General features: G+C 40.3%; 1 long non-coding RNA gene and 1 pseudogene across 1 annotated transcript in view; both read left to right on the top strand.

The window, feature by feature from the left end:
• Positions 1 to 14,578, top strand: part of LOC119467544 — a 123,989-nt gene that overhangs the window by 98,987 nt on the left and 10,424 nt on the right. The gene's annotated exons all lie outside the window — the stretch shown is intronic.
• On the top strand, positions 13,575 to 14,487 carry LOC108285600 (annotated as a pseudogene).

The raw sequence follows: 14,578 nt of genomic DNA, 5'->3' as shown, positions 1-14,578 counted from the left end.
CCCGCGGAAAGCTCTGCGAGGCGGGGGCTCTGTAACCAATCCAGTATCAGAGTCGAACATGAATCACTCCAGAGGACGTTTGAAAGAACTCCACTCATTGGACGAGATCGTGAATGGGGCAGGAATAACTTCAGGGTTAAAACCCCACTGCTCCTTACCTATACAGATATCCCCTCCAGATTCCCCTCCAATGGTAGCGTCAGAGCTCTCTCTCTTTCTTTCTCTCTATGCCTAATAAATCTCTTCTTTACTAAATTCTTTGGGTCCATGATATTTATTGAAACGGTAAGTTCACCACACCTCTGGGGCCCCTTTCCCCATCCTTGGGGTAAAGAGGACAAGGACCTGGGCACATCAGATCTGGGGAACTGAAAGCATCTTCCGGACGCCTCTGCTCCCCACCCCCAGTTACAATATCAGGGTACAGGATGGCTTCCTCAAGAATGAAGTTGTCATGCCCAAGCCAAACTCAGTGACAGCCCTTGAATTCATAGAAATCCTGGGCAGAACACACATGTTTGTCATGATTGTCAAGGATTCCTGATTACACCATAGTGTTTCATCTGTACCTAGGGACATAGGAAGGCATCAAACTACAATGCTCCTCATGCCCCTAAGCTGCTAAAAATCAATCATCTAAAATGCCTCCTCCTGGCCTCCCAGGAAGGCGTTACAGAGATTCTCATGAAGAATTATTATCTCTTTTAAATAATAGCTAGGCATCAACAGAAAATTTTCTCTGTACTGTTGCCATCAATTAAAGACAACTTATAGTGGCACAAACTACTCAGAGAAAAGGTGGTTCTAAATCAATGCAAAATAACAAAAAGATAAAAAGCATATCCCCAGAGACACACCAGGAGATGCATATGTGTTGCATTTATTACAATTCAGAAATAAGCATAAGGCAAAAAAATGACAATTAAACCAAGAGTTTAAATTATGTAGAATATTTTATAAAATTATAACTTTGCTTTCCTTTGGGGAAACTAAGGATGAAAATTACAGTTTCGTGAGAGTGTTCGCTGTTGATTCGAAAGGCATCGGCTTAATCCTTAGCATTTATTTTTTAATGAATGAATGAAAATAAAAAGAAGGATGAAATATTATTCAAGAAAAAGATTGGTGCTCTGAAAGTTTTAAAATAATATTGCAACTCCAAAATTACATGTAAATCCCTCAAAATAGCCCAAGTAGGCACCCTCTCCCAATCTAATGGCTGTTTAACCATTGAAACAGGTGATCTACCATTTGTTTTGTTGTTTGTTTGTTTGTTTGTTTTTTGGAAACAGAGTCTTGCTCTGTCACCCAGGCTGGAGTGCAGTGGTGTGATCCTGGCTCACTGCAACCTCCACCTCCTGGATTCAAATGATTCTCCTGCCTCATCGTTCTGAGTAGCTGGGACTACAGGCACTTGCCACCACACCCAGCTTTTTTTTTTNTTTTTAGTAGAGACGGGTTTCACTATGTTGGCCAGAATGTTCTCAAACTCCTCACCTCAGGTGATCCACTCACCTCAGCCTCCCAAAGTGCTGGGATTACAGGCGTGAGCTACGACTCCTGGTCGTGATCTTTTTAATATTGCCTATGTATTGGCAGGAAATATGAGTATTTGCTCTATTTTGTTTTAAATAGAAACTTCTAATTGCATTTTTTTTCATTTGGAATCACACCTCCAAGGCGGTACACTGTAGGAAACAGAACAATCCTAGGGGCCATGGGCCTTTGTGAGAGGTCTAAGTCTTGCTCCATCCCATTTCAGATGTGCAAGATGTTTACCCTGATACAGCTTATGTATCTTTAAGAAGCTCAGCTAATACTAATTCAATGCCATTTCCAAGTTATCAAGAGGATCCAACAAGACAGTGAGCATAAAATTCTATGACAAGTAACCTAAAATGGTGATTATTTTATTCTTTTTGTTATAGATGAATTATATCTCAGAAAGAACAAGGAAAGTAATAGAAAAAGGAAAGTATAATGCTATCAACAAGGACCACATATTTCTCCATGCCCTGTTTACCCTAATATGTAAATATAGAGGGCTATAAAGAACAAATAACAATTCAAAGAAATAAAAGGCCATTTAATCTTGAATCACAAAGGCCTCTGACAAACCCCAAATCCACCCTCCTGAGGCAAATCACCACTTTCCAAGCCTTGGGATAATCTATTGAGTTTCTCTAGCTCTTCAGAGTTCTTTCTTCTTTTGCCTTGCTGTGACCACTTCTCCAAAAGAGGGACTGAAAGTTTACTTTCAAGTAACTTTGAATGTCCACATTTGATTCTCCAGATTCCTTGTGACTTGCTCCACCAAAGGGAGATTTTATTTCCTCCATTGCTATTCTACATCAAAATAAAACACGATGTTTGGTCACTTCCATGTTTGAAGCATTTGCCTTGATCATTTGGGTAAGCATAAATTTTTCACCTGCAATTTAATCATTTTTATTTCCTTAGCAGAGATTTCCAGTTTTGGAAGTCCTATCAGAAAACCAAAACTGTTCTGAAAAAAAGAATGTCTTCTTAACTTTATCTTAAAGATTTTAAAACAATAGAGACACACCATGGAATATGTTAAAAAGTATAATTTTTAAAAAGCAGAAAAATAATTTGGGGGTTTTTTGGTCACTGGTTTACTCTTTTTTTTAATATAGTCAAATTCATACTGCATATACATTTGATATCCTACTTTTTACTTACTATCATATAATTCACATTTTTCATGTCAAAAATTATTTGTAACACAAAATTTAATGCTAGTTATAGCTGCTTTTTCAGATATAATGCCTAATTTTACAATAATAAAATCTCAATTGCTTTGTATTGGTTTATAATAAATGCTAGCTAGTTTGCTACGGAAGCGTGAATCTACTCATAATTTAAACATCAGAAATAGTTTTGAATTCAAGCAAACGCCCTTGTAGCACTGAGACAGTCATCTATTTTTCTCTGTTACCTGTTAAAACGTGAGTTGTTACCTTCATTTTCCTCCTTTTCTTTTTTGTTTTAAACTGTTGCATTTGGGAAATGTGGTCAGAAACATGTTTTATTTTTTACAATGATCTGAGATTGTCTTTGGGAGTATCTTGTTTGTAAATACACACATTCAGTGGTAAGTATTTTGAGCTTTGACAATGGAGAAAAAAGCTTAAGGTTATTTTTTTTTAAAGTTATAAGGACAGTTGCAAATTTGTTTTCTCTTTCATTGTTTACCTAAAGAAAAAAAGGTATAACTATAACCGAGAATTGAATCGGTTCAACGTAGGAGGCCAGACGGCATGCCACTGCTTTCTCCCTCATTTCCTAAGGAACGCTTTTAAGAAACTGTGGGCAGTGACCAACCATCCCAATCTGTACTGGACTGAAGAGTGTCCTAGGATGGAGGACTTTAGGTGCTAACACTAGGACAGTTCTAGGCAGGCTAGGATGTTTGGTCGCCCCTGAACAATTTTCCAGAGTGAAGTTTACTCAATGTCAAACTCTCAGAGCTTAAATCCAACTAACTGAACGAGTTCCTGCTGAAGATTTATAATCCCCTTGCCGTGACAGGGAGTCTTCACAACTGAATCAACTGAATAATCAGAACAATCTTGGATGATGGACATTGGGCTTACCCATCTTAGTGATGATGTTTTTAAAACATTTGTGAAGGCTGCATGTACCAGTTATAATATGCCATAACCAGGTGACCTGGCCACCAACCCCTCTCATTCTCTACCCCCTCCACTGCCCCTGGCTTCTTGCCCGCTATGCTCCTGTCCCTCCGGCTTCCTGCAGCTCAAGTGTTTCTGCATGCAGTTCCCTCTTCCTCTGTCCTTACTCTTCTGCCAAATATCACGAAGTTTGCTCCCTCACTCAAATCTTGGCACAAATCTCACCTCATCAGGGAGGACCTCCCTGACGACCCATTATAAAATAACATTCTGTCTTTTAATCCCCATCCCTTTACCATTTTATTTTATTTTACTTTATTTTATTTTTTGAGACAGAGTCTCACCCTGTCACCCAGGCTGGAGTACAGTGGCATAATCTCGGCTCACTGCAACCTCCACCTCCCGGGTTCAAGCAACTCTCCTGTCTCAGCCCCACAAGCAGCTGAGATTACAGGCGTGCGTCACCATGCCCAGCTAATTTTTTTGTATTTTAGTAGAGATGGGGTTTCACTGTGTTGCCCAAGCTGGTCCCAAACTCCTGAGCTCAGGCAATCCATCAAGACTTGGCCTCCCAAATGCTAGGATTACAGTCATGAGCCACTGCACCTGGCCAACAATCATTTTGAATGCCATATTATTTCAAAGTACTTTTCATTTTTGCAACATTTTTCACTTCGTGATTGTTACTCTGGTTTCAAGCATGCTGCTGATGCAGCACTTCTGAGCTGAGTAGTAAGTGACTATTTAAGCGCATTTTACGGGTTTCCCAAGATGGGCTGGTCTCCAGTTTTACTGAGTACATTTGCATAGTGAGCAACATTTGTATTGGGAATTGTTCCTTTAATTTCTAAGGTATTTACACAACCAATTTCCCTGACCAGGATCATTTTCTGGGCCATAAAACACACTATATTTGGTTTAGTAGGAGGCATCAGTGGAAGCCTCTGTCATGAACTATACCAGCAGTGCGTTCCTCCAACATGTCACCTAAATGTTTCTGAAATTTCACAGAGATCAGCAGATGGTTGAGCTCTCTGATATTGTCCGAAACGGCCCCACAAATCTTTGATTTCATTTGTAAAATTTTAATCTTCAAACAATAAATCATGGATGGGGGGATTAAGATGTACTTTTTAAAATTATTCAAGGATAGCATCCTATGTGCCTATAAGGAGTTAGATACAGGTTCCTCTTTACAATCTTGAAATACATTGGCCTGAAGATATTTGGGAAGAGAGAAGGGAGGCATGCAGATTTGAGATTCGGGAATTTTGAATTTTGTCACTGTATTAGTTCATTCTTGCATTGGTATAAAGAAACACCTGAGACTGGGTAATTTATAAAGAAAAGAGGTGTAATCGGCTCATGGTCCTGCAGGCTTTACAGGAAGCATGGCAATGGCATCTGCTTGGCTTCTGCTAAAACCTCAGGGAGTGTTCAATCATGGCAGAAGGTGAAGGGGGAGCAGGCACATCACATGTCGAAAGCAGGAGCAAGCTAGAGAGAGTGGTGGGGAGGCGCCACACCCTTTTAAACAACCAGATCTCATGTGAACTCACAGCAAAAGCTGGCTTACCACCAAGGGGATGGCCCAAACCATTCGTGAGGAATCCACCCCCATGACCCAAACACCTTCCACCAGGCCCTGCCTCCAACACTGGAAATTACAACTCAACATGAGATTTGATGGGGACATATATTCAGACTATATCAGTTACTCACTGAATGAAGAAATAATAAGAATAAGCCCACCAACCAAAAGCTAGGCAACTACCATACCTCAGTGTTCCCACATCAATTGCATGGCTCGCTTTGATATGAGGGCAAATCATAACCGTTCCCTCTCTAAGAGCTACTTTGTGGTCCACAGGGGAGGAAAGGCCTCGTGACACTCAAATGGCCCTGGTACTCACAAGTTAACAAACTTCAAAATGCTGTTTGAAAGAGAAACTAATAACATTAAAAAGAGGTCACGGTACTGTTTGAAAATCTACAAAAGAGTCATGATCTTTGTTCAATGAAGTAAAATATTAAGGAAATTTGTGTTAGTTGAGTTCTTGACTGAATGTGTGCTGTGAAGTTCTGATTGTGGAAGCTGCTTCCTATTCAAAAAGAAAATAAAACTCTCTTGATATGCAAATGATAAAAATTTGCTTTGGTATCAAATAATACCTAAAAGCAAACTCTCTGCAAAGTATCGCAGAATGGTTTACTTAAGAATATACTGGTTGAACTTCAAAGAAGAGCCTTCTGGCAAATATTTACCCACCCAATACGAAAAGAGATTTTCATCAATTTCCATCGCCTAGCTTTATTTCATTGATTTCTATCATTCAACTTCATTTTTTATTATTATCAGATCATTACCACAAGAAAGCACTGCAGTCAAAAGACAACAAATAATAATGATGATAATAACAGTAAATCTAAAAACTTTTATCGGTTAATAACTCTATAACTAACTACAATAAACTACCTTTAGTATACAAATAGGTCTGATGTGATGGCTTATGCCTGTAATCCCAGCATTTTGGGAGGCTGAGGCAGGCAGACTATTTGAGGTCAGAAGTTCGAGACCAGCCTGGCCAACATTTTGGTTTGGAACCCCATCTCTACTAAGAATATGAAAATTAGCCAGGCATGGTGGTGCATACCTATAATCCCAGCTACTCGAGAGGCTGAGGCATGAGAATTGTTTGAACCCAGGAGGCAGAGGTCGCAGGGAGCCTTAATCATGCCACTGCACTCCAGCCTGGACGACAGAGCAAGACTCTGTCTCAAAACAATAAAACATTAAAACAAACCTATAACTTGTGTTTACCAATGCCTCATCAAGCAGGACAGCATAACTGACCCAGTAAAAATTACTCCCTGGCTCAGCAGAGAGAGCGAAAGTAGCTGGAAATTCGTAATAAAACCTTCTGCAACTAGATCAAGGGGATTCCTAGGTTCTTTCACTTGATTTTGCCACACAATTGTGGCCACCATCTTGCTGACTTGTATCCTCGATTTCCTCTGTTGTTCCCTCAAGTAGCTCTCTGCACATACGATTGTATTCCAGTGAGAGCTATTGCTTCTCTTGGTGGCTCTGTTAGCTCTACTGAAACCAGGAACTTGGCCTGCAGAGGTATGTTCTGTGCTGAGGACACAGTGGCTCTCTAATTCATCTGAGTTCCCGTGGTTGAGCTCAGTTACTAGGCAACACCACCATGAGCCCACAGATCCTGGTTTCATATGTACATGACTTCTCTGGGTCGCCTTCTGCATTAGCCTCCTTTCCCTGGGATTCGGAGAAGTCCTTGGAGATGGGGCCAGAAGACAAATAGAGTGATTAACAAAGTTTATCTAAAATTACCAATGATCCCTCCTAACGGTGCTGCCATCCCACATCCCAGTCTCTGTCAGAGGAAAACCCTAATTCCAAATAATTTATTGAAAATTGGCAAAGTTCTGTCATGGTAAAAAAGAAAGACAGGAGATGGTGAGCTGAAAGCCTGGTGTCCCTAGCTCTTTTGTCAAGATGCAAGCCTGAGGCAGAGCCTGAAAGTCCATTGTCAACTCTCCTCTACCTGAGGCTCTGAGGGGAGTATGACCCTCACTCTACTGTACCCTGTAGGGCTTATGGTGCCAATTTCCGAAAATAAAAGAATCGGAACCCTGCTGGAAAGTAAAAATGGATTACCTTTGATGGCTCAAATGTTAAAACTAATTTGGAATAGGCTTTCTATTTCACTTAGCCTCACCTTGTACCCATTGCATTAATTTTCCTTAGATATCTGTGAATCAAGGCACTACAAATTCATTACTTACTGATGTGTCCAATTTCTTGAAGAGTAACAATGTATCTTCAAATACTCAAATTTAAAATACTATAGTCCTTTTTCTTCAGTATACTTTTATCATTTATCTTACCACATTTCGGATGGCATAAAGCGTCCCATGTAGCCATTCGTAATTATAAAACAGGTACACACAGAATTGGAAAGCACATATTTCATGCTTGATTATTGCTTCTCTGTCTGTCCACTAGTGTAATCTATTCTCTCAATTTGGTAAACTGGGTCTCATAATAGCTATGGCAGGGCTAGTGCCATGCAGCCTCCTTTGGGAGTAGGGAGTTTGGGAAGCCAAATAGGATTGAAATATGAACCAGCAGGGTTGGTTGGTTTTATGTATCTGAAAGTATGTAGTTAGTGACATAAATTTTATTCTGGGTGACATAGGTATTACAATTATCAGATCATCAGTGATATCAAATGTGCAGTGAGTCATATTTGATATGAGTAAACTTTCTAATGATATGACGCTTCAAATTTTCATTTGAACCGTAGCTCACCGTAACCTCTACTGGTTTCAGGTTGATTAGATTCTTGATAGCTAAAGTCATTTCTTCAGAGAATGCTGCTAGAATCTTAAACACACTCCAATATTTAAATTATAAATTATAGAGATACTTTAAGACTATTCAAAAGATCCCAAATAATAGATAGGTAAATTTCCACTTATCAGCTGCCAGAAGTAGAGACACATCAATGAGGGATTCTCCTAGGATTCTGGTACATTTATGAGATTAAAACCAGCCATACATTGCCAAGTGCAACGTCCATCCCAGATGATATCCAATCAATATGTATCAAGCTTCTCCTGAATGAGACAGAGAAGGCTGTGAGCTAAGAGATCTGTCCAACATCTGCCACTAATGAGCTGTGTGGCTTTGGGAATGTCATTTAGTGTTTCCTGGCCTTGCTTTCTTCTGCTGCAAACTGGGCAAGATAATCTGCAGTCCTATCCAAAGAATTTCCTTGCTCAGTTAACAAGGTCATGGTCATTTTGGAGTCCATGGGAGGCCAGAACATAAAACTTCATAATTTCAAGCACTCTTCTATTTTAAGCATCATTATGTTTCAGGGAAAATAGTCCTAAATGTTTTTAAACTAATTCTTCTTAGCAACTTTCTAACAGTGCCCAAATTTATTCAAATTAAGTAGCAAATTGAGACATCCTAGAGCAGATATACTTTCAGTTTTAAATTGCTGCCTTTATATTTTACATATCATTGAATTTTCAAATAATACAATTAGCAAAAATGCAAAAATGTAAGTGAATTGAATTTAAACCGTGAAGCTAGAGGGATAGAAGTTTTTAATCACTAGATGTTCCATAGCATAACTGAATCAAGTTGTTTATGATAATTTTATTACCTCCGCCTTCTTTTTAACAGAGTTATTACATTTTCTCATGATGTATGATCTCACACTTTTGAAGCCCTTTCAGTAATTGCAGCTCCATGAAACTGGCTCTAAGATTCATTAATGTGAAAAATTATCTTAAAAGTTAGGTAAATGTAGTTGTTTCATTTTGGTTTGGTACTGCCAGCTATGAAAGATACTTTCTATATCTCTGACAGTATTTCTGATTAAAGATCCCTCTTTTTTGTCAACATTGTATCTTCATGAAGTTCATTTACATTAAACCTATTTGTAACAGGATAGATTTAATTTTTCAAACTATAAATGTGAAAGTGTTCATTTTATCCAAATTGTAAAATTTGTTTCAGAAACCTGATAGCAGGGATACTATCCTTGACCGCTGTTTAGGATCACCTGGGGAATTTGGAGAGAAAATAATTTATATATGGCTGGGCCTGCCCCAGAGTATTTAAATCAGAAACCCTAGATGTGGGAGCAGGTATTGGTATATTTTAAGTGCTCCCACAGGGATGTGCAGTCAGGACTGAACTGCTGGCCTAGAGTAACTCCTTACCTCATTGATACAACAGTCTCTTTTGCATTTTACCATTGGCATTCCCATCCTGATGCCTGCTTCACCACAATGCCCTCTATTTCTTCTGTCTCTAACAGTCTTTCAAAATGCTTCTGAAATAGCAGTTGACTTTCTTTTCTCTTCTTTTATAACAGTTCTGTAGAGTTTGCAGTACATGTATTATCCCAACTGAAAGCCTTGATTTGCCCAAGGGAGCACAAATAATAAGTGATAAGGCAAGAATAAGGATTCAGGCATTCCTATATCAAGTCTAGTGTACTTCCTGCTGTACCACACCACCTTCCATTCTTGGAACCCAGTGCTGACTTTAATCACTCCTGGTCTGCACACAAAACTATACCTTGACATTATCCAAAGAAAATGCAAAGAGGAAAGAAAGGCAACTCATTTTATGTGTAGTTGAGGCCTATTGACTGCCTGTGTTCACCCATGATAATTCCTTCAAGGGCCTTGGCAAGACCTTCAGTGTTTAATTATGGACATTTTATGTTACTAAAGATGAGTCATTTTAATAAACAATTAATTCACTAGCTTTAGCCAATTACCAATTAGTTGGAGAGTGGCAGCTAAAATTATGCTCTAGTCTGCTTTTCTCTGTTACTTTGGCCCCTTGTTTTCAAACTCCTTTCCCCTAATTAAAAAAAATTCCTAACTCTGACAGCCCTGGCCACCATATCTAGAAAGAAAAACAAGAACCCATACATCCTGACAACATGTTTTAAAGCATTAAAATTAAAGAAAAAAACCTATAAGAAATGTTTTCATAAGAAAGTAATTTCACTTCAAGATCTGCTAACACAGAATTACATGAATTGTTCAGCGACTTTGATTTTCATAAATCAATTCAAAATCTCAACATTTTCCTCAACAATAGATTTATATTATTTTGCTTGAATAATCCAAATAATTGCTTAAACTGACTATTTCTCTTTATGTCTGTACAAAAGCCATTCATAATAATCTCTCAATAGTGTAACTAACTCAAGAGATTTCTAGAGATTAAAAAACAACTATTTTAGTTTGAAAAAAAAGCATATATGTAACAAAGAAATCTTCAGTGTTCTTCCAAGATGGCCAAAAACAGAAAGCTCCGGTCTGCAGGTCCAGCGAAATCAACGCAGAAAGCAGGTGATTTCTGCATTTCCGACTGAGGTACCTGGCTCATCTCACTGGGACTAGTTAGACAGTGGGTGCAGCCCATGGTGGGTGAGCTGAAGCAGAGTGGGGCATCACCTCACGCAGGAAGTGCAAGGGGTCAGGGAATTCCCTCCCCTCACCAAGGGAACCTGGAGGGACTGTACACTGAGGGATGGTGCACTCTGGCCCAGACACTATGCTTTTCCTATGGTTTTCACAACACACAGACCAGGAGATTCCCTCAGGCGCCTACACCATCAGGACCCTGGATCTCAAGCACAAAACTGGGAAGCCATTTAGGCAGACACTGAGCTAGCTACAGGAGCTTTTCTTCATACCCCAGTGGCACTTGGAATACCAGCGAGACAGAACTGTTTACCCCTCTAGAAAGGTGGCTGAACCCAGGGAGCCAAGGGGTCTAGCTCAGCAGATCCTACCCCCACAAAGCCCAGCAAGCTAAGATCCACCAGTTTGAAATTCTCACTGCAAGCACAGCAGTCTGAAGTTGACCTGGGATGCTCCAGCTTGGTGTGGGGAGGAATGTCCACCATTACTGAGATGTGAATTGACAGTTCCCCCCTCACAGTATAAACAAAGCCACCAGGAATTTCTACTGGGCAGAGCCCACTGCAGATTGGCAAAGCTATTGTAGCCAGACTACCTCTCTAGATTCCTCCTGTCTGGGAAAAGCATCTCTGAAAGAAAGGCAGCAGCCTCAGTCAGGGGCTTATAGATAAAACTCCCACCTCCCTAGGATAGAGTACCTGGAGGAAAGGGGAGCTATGGGCGCAGCTTCAGCAGACTTAAACATTCCTGCCTGCCAGCTCTGAAGAGAGCAGCAGATCTCCCAGCAGAGCCCTGGAGCTCTACCAAGGGACATATACCCTTCACAAGTGGGTCCTTGACCCCTTTGCCTCCTTATTGGGAGACACTTCCCAGCAGGGGTTGACAGACACCTCATGCAGGAGAGCTCTGGCTGGCATCTGGCAGATGCCCCTCTGGGATGAAGCTTCCAGAGGAAGGAAAAGGCAGCAATCTTTGCTGCTCTGCAGCCTCCATTGGTGATACCCAGGAAAACATGGTCTGGAGTGAACCTCCAGCATACTCCAGCAGACCTGCAGCAGAGAGACCTGACTTTTAGAAGGAAAACTAACAAACAGAAAGGAATATCATCAACATCAGCAAAAAGAACATCTACACAGAAAGCTTTAAAGATCACTGACATCAAAGACCAAACGTAGATGAATCCACAAAGATTAGGAAAAACAAGCCAAAAAGGCTGAAAATTTCAAAAACCAGAATGCCTCTGTTCCTCCAAAGAATCACAACTCCTCACCAGCAAGTGAATAAAACTGAAGAATGAGTTTAATGAATTGACGGAAGTAGGCTTCAGAAGGTGGTAATGACAAATTCCTCCGAGCTAAAGGAGCATGTTCTATCGCAATTCAAAGAAGCTAAGAACCTTAAAAAAAGGTTAAAAGAATTGCTAACTAGAATAAACAGTTTAGAGAAGAAGATAAATGACCTGATGAAGCTGAAAAACACAGCAGAAGAACTTCATGAAGCATATACAAGTATCAACAGCTGAATCAATCAAGCAGAAGAAAGGATATCAGAGATTGAAGATCAACTTAGTGAAATAAAGCATGAAGGCAAGATTAGAGGAAAAATAATGAAAAGGAATGAACAAAGCCTCCAAGAAATATGGGACTATGTGAAAAGACCAAACCTACATTTGATTAGTGTACCTGAAAATGATGGGGAGAATGGAACCAAGTTGGAAAACACACTTCAGGATATTATCCAGGAGAACTTCCACCACATAGCAAGACAGGCCAACATTTGAATTCAGTAAATACAAAGAATACCACAAAGATATTCCTTGAGAAGAACAACCCCAAGACACATAATAGTCAGATTCAACAAGGTGGGAATGAAGGAAAAAATGTTAAGGGCAGCCAGAGAGAAATGTCAGGTTAACCACAAAGGGAAGCCCACCAGACTAACAGCAGACCTCTTTGCAGAAACCCTGCAAGCCAGAAAAGAGTAGGGGCCAATATTCAACATTCTTAAAGAAAAGAATTTCAACCCAGAATTTCATATCCAGCCAAACTAAGCTTCATAAGTGAAGGAGAAATAAAATCCTTTATAGAAAAGCAAATGCTGAGAGATTTTGTCACCATCAGGCCCAATTGGCCTATCTTACATGAGCTCCTGAAGGAAGCGCTAAATATGGAAAGGAAAAACCAGCATCAGCCACTGCAAAAACACCAAATTGTAAAGACCATCAACACTATGAAGAAACTGCAACAACTAGTGGGCAAAATAACCAGCTAGCATCAGGATGACTGGATCAAATTCACACATAACAATATTTACCTTAATTGTAAATGGGCTAAATGCCCCAATTAAAAGACATAGACTGGCAAATTGGATAGAGAGTCAAGACCCATTGGTGTGCTGTATTCAGGAGACCCATCTCATGTGCAAAGACACACATAGGCTCAAAATAAAGGGATGGAGGAAGATTCACCAAGCAAATGGAAAGCAAAAAAAAGCAGGGGTTGCAATTCGAGTCTCTGATAAAACAGAGTTTAAGCCAACAAAGATCAAAAAAGACAAAAAAGGGCATTACATAATGGAAAAGCGATCAATGTAACAAGAAAGGCTAACTATCCTAAATACTTATGCACCCAATTCAGGAGCACTCTGATTCATAAAGCAAGCTCTTAGAGACCTACAAAGAGACTTAGACTCCCACACAATAATAGTGGGAGACTTTAACACCCCACTGTCAATATTAGACAGATGAACAAGACAGAAAATTAACAAGGATATTTAGGATTTGAACTCAGCTCTGGACCAAGCAGACCTAATAGACATTTACAGAACTCTCCACCCCAAAGCAACAGATTATACATTCTCCAAAACAAAAACCACCTTAGCTTTTTTCCAATCGAGATCTTAAATTTTTTCCTCCTCTTCCCCAAAAATAGCATGAGTGTGGATCCAGCTTGTCCACAAAGCCTGCCTTGCGCTGAAGCGTCTGACTATAAAGACTCTTCACCTACACCTGTGATTTGTGGGCCTGAAGAAAACTATCCATCCTTGCAAATGTCTTCTGCTGAGATGTCTCGCACAGAGACTATCTCTCCTCTTCCTTACTCCATGGATCTGCTTATTCAGGACAGCCCTGATTCTTCCACCAGTCCCAAAGGCAAACAACCCACTTCTACAGAGAAGAGTGCCACGAAAAAGGAAGACAAGGTCCCCATTAAGAAACAGAAGACCAGAACTGTTTTCTCTTCCACCCATCTGTGTGTACTCAATGATAGATTTCAGAGACAGAAATACCTCAGTCTCCAGCAGATGTAAGAACTTTCCAACATCTTGAACCTCAACTACACACAGGTTAAGACCTGGTTCCAGAACCAGAGAATGAAATCTAAGAAGTGGCAGAAAACAACTGGCCAAAGAATAGCAATGGTGTGACTCAGGCCTCAGTACCTACCTACCCCAGCCTCTACTCTTCCTACCACCAGGAATGGCTGGTGAACACAACTGGGAATCTTCCAATGTGGAGCAACCAGACCTGGAGCAATTCAACCTGGAGCAGCCAAACCTGGAATATCCAGTCCTGCAGCAACCACTCCTGGAATGCTGAGACCTGGTGCACCCAGTCCTGAAACAATCAGGCCTGGAACAGTCCCTTCTATAACTGTGGAGAGGAATTTCTGCAGTTCTGCATACAGTTCCAGCCAAATTCTCCTGTCAGTGACTTGGAGGCTGACTTGGAAAGTGCTGGGGAAAGCCATATGTAACACAGCAGACCACTAGGTATTTGAGTACTTCAGAAACCATGGATTTATTCCTAAACTACTTCACGAACATGCAACCTGAAGATGTGTGAAGATGAGTGAAACTGATATTACTCAATTTCCTTCTGGGCACTGGCCGAATCCTTCCTCTCCCTCCTCCCCTCTCTAATATGATTTCTCTTG

Source organism: Cebus imitator, unplaced genomic scaffold (genome assembly GCF_001604975.1).
Source record: "Cebus imitator isolate Cc_AM_T3 unplaced genomic scaffold, Cebus_imitator-1.0 Scaffold303, whole genome shotgun sequence".
Taxonomy (NCBI): Eukaryota; Metazoa; Chordata; class Mammalia; order Primates; family Cebidae; genus Cebus; species Cebus imitator.
Note: the sequence above shows the minus strand (reverse complement) of the source record. Positions and strands in the feature narration are given on the sequence as shown.